Source organism: Mesitornis unicolor, unplaced genomic scaffold, assembly GCF_000695765.1.
Source record: "Mesitornis unicolor isolate BGI_N332 unplaced genomic scaffold, ASM69576v1 scaffold14854, whole genome shotgun sequence".
In the NCBI taxonomy this organism is placed as follows: Eukaryota; Metazoa; Chordata; class Aves; order Mesitornithiformes; family Mesitornithidae; genus Mesitornis; species Mesitornis unicolor.
In genome coordinates, this window is record NW_010182215.1 from 119,695 (window position 1) to 122,799 (window position 3,105).

Sequence of the window (3,105 nt, forward strand, 5' to 3'; positions counted from 1 at the left end):
ATTCCAGCCTAACAACAAAGTTGACAGACAAACAAACGTGTACAAATTCAGACTGAAATTTAAAAACAGGATTTGAAGCAGCTGAAAATTAGAATCTTGCAAAGTACTTAAGTGGGAAGAGTGGAGGCAAAAGAGCACTTCCAAGTAGTCTTTTTTTTTTTAAAAAAAAAAAATCACTTTTCAGACAGTGATTTTCATAAATGTAATGACATTACATGTATCTATGTACCTGTGATATAACTGCTTGTAACATGAAGAGATAAGCTTCAAAAACATCTGGAAACTTGCATGTAAACCTAGGTATTCTTTTGCATTCTCTCTAACAGACCCTGCACAGGATTTCTGAAAGCATTTTCTATCTGAGTGTGACAGACCCATACTTGCTATAAAGAGCTAAACTGTGAAAAAAAAGGGCTTATGCCCTTGAGCACTTCTGGATAAAAGTATTTGGGAAAGCCTGGGTAAAAGATCAAACTAACTTCTTAAGGTGATGAACTACAGTATTCCTACTGTCCAGACAGGAGGCAAACACACTGTCTTTAAGTAGAGTGTGTAACTACTAAAACCCACAGCCAACATTTGAAATCTGGCCAGTTTCAGTAACATAAATACACGTGAGATTCAGTGCTTGGATTCTCTCTGGAGAATCTCAATTTTAAATTTTAATTAATGAAGGAATGCAATTCTTTAGTAGATATATTTAACTTATTAAGAATCAAACCCACCTATTATGGTCTTCCAGATCATATTTTAGCTGTCTATTCAGCATTAGTATAACAAGGCAAGCACTAACACTACAAGTATGTCAGTATCCCCTAAAATCACAGCTGAAGCTTCCTATCATTATACAGACTAGCTTTCCTTTACACAAAGGTAACTGCTTTCCAAAACTCACTTGTGAAATAATTGTCTCCGAGATTTGAAGAAAAGCTTTTTTATTTATTTATTTATTTTAGCAACTCCCCAGAAAAGAAAAATGAAACAGTAAAAGAGTAAGAATATTCACAAGAAGTCAGTAGCATTACATGGTCCATGATATGCTTCCAAAACCTTTAAGTAAAAAATTAAAATGGTTTTGAAGCTAAAAATAAAAAAAAATAAAAAGGTTATTCATAACTGTCTGTTAACAAACTATTTTAAAAGGCAACAAACAAACAAAAAAGAACAAAAACCAACCCCAAACCACCAAACCCAGGCACCAACAGAGATGAGACTGGATATCACTTCTTAAATAAGTTTCGATGACTCATGCTCAACATTCATTGCCAGCCTTAGCATAGCACCAAAACAAAGCAGCTCTCTGACCTCAAGAGCTATCAATAATCTCCTACAAGAAAAACAAGCTTTCAGGAATCATGGTAGTTACATTAGAAAGGGTATTTTTAAAAGTTTTATAATGCTAAGCTACTGTCTCAAGTTCTCTAAAAGAGTATGTTCCAAGTAATTGTTCACAGCATTTTTTTCCCCAAATATGTTCCCCCCGCCCACATACAAATGGGTAGAAGCATGCCACTTGCTTTCTGCAGCATCATTTATCTAGTCAGTAGGCTTCTAACTCAAACTTACACTTTTTTTCTAAGTACATATAAACAGCCACTGTCACCTATTATTCTGAAACGTTCTTCGTTCTCATAAAGCCTATGAATGTCAATTTTTCTTTCCAAAACAGAAATACTATCAACAAGATCAGAGGCAAATGACAAACGAAAAAAGTTCCAGGAAAACGCCAGATTATGATTCTGCTGACATTTTTGTTCAAGACTCAAGAATCAAATAACCAACTTATCACCCATTTTCATCAATCCAAGTCTAAAACTGGTATGGTATTTTAAAATTTGAAAAGTGCTACTTTCAGTGTTGATGTCCTAATGTTACTACTTGCTTTCACTAACAAAAAGCAATCATTTTCTAAAGTTGTAGCTGCATGACTCCAGTGAAAGCCACAGATAGTGGTATCACTATTTTTGTAAAGTAAATGTAATACACCTTTTATGTAGAAACTGTAGCTCTAGATTGGTGAAACAGGGTTTCAGAGAGACATGGCAAGTATAAAAATACTAAGCGAAAAGACCTTTGCCAATAAAATTTAACACAGTTTGTTAGCAAGTGGAATCTTGTGTGAGGCCTTCCAGAAGGCTTAGAGCAACTAAGTAACGTCCTGAAAACAGGAAATACACGTAACCACACATCTGTCCACAAGGATCTGACAGCAGTCACTGGGAAGCAGCTGTTAGTACTGTAGCTCCATAAGGGGTAGCTGTACTCCATAGTCAAGGTATTAAGCAAGGAAGTATGAATTGTTATGTTAGCAGCGATGCAATGCAGAAAGACCTTCCCTTGAGAAATGTCGCGAGCCTGACTGCTAGCACGATCAAATGAAAGAACACTTCTGTGCCTCAAGAAAACCACTATGATCTATTTAGCATTGCCTCGTACAGGTAGGAGGAAGGCTCAGGGACATCTGAGCCACTACGACCATCAGCAGTTGCGTAAGACAAGGATGACATGCAAATCTCAGTTGGTGTAGGGAGGCAGATCACTGGGTATGGGATGAGAAAAGTTTAGAAAAAAGCAGAGCTGAGTCTTTCTGAAAAGCAGCCTAAGAACTGAGCCACAGGAATACCACAGGCAGCTCCTCTTCACTTGAGGACAGTGGCAAAATGAGCACATGCACATTACAGACTTGAAAAGAGGCAGTGTCACTCATGGAAGTCAGTTAAAGTTATGTCCACAGGCACAATTTCAATCCCCAGTTTTAAAAGTCTCGCTAGACCAGTGTGGAAGGACAAAGATACCACAGATCACTGCATAAACCAAATTTTTGTGTGGTAAACATTGAATTTGCAGGGGAAGGGAAGGACAAAAGACATAATCCTTTCTCTTACTACAACTGAGTAGTTGTATTCCAGGGAGACTGCATATGGCAAAGCCATCCCTAGCTAAAGGATACCCTGTGGTTCTCACATATCCCTCCCCTCTCCTGAAAGTTCTGCTGTAGTTTAGAAGGACTTATGGGTTGTGCATTCAAAACTCCCCCAGAAAGCTGGGCCTGTACCTCATTCATTTCCAGGACTCATCTACAACCCCTGGCACTCACCTGCTCCA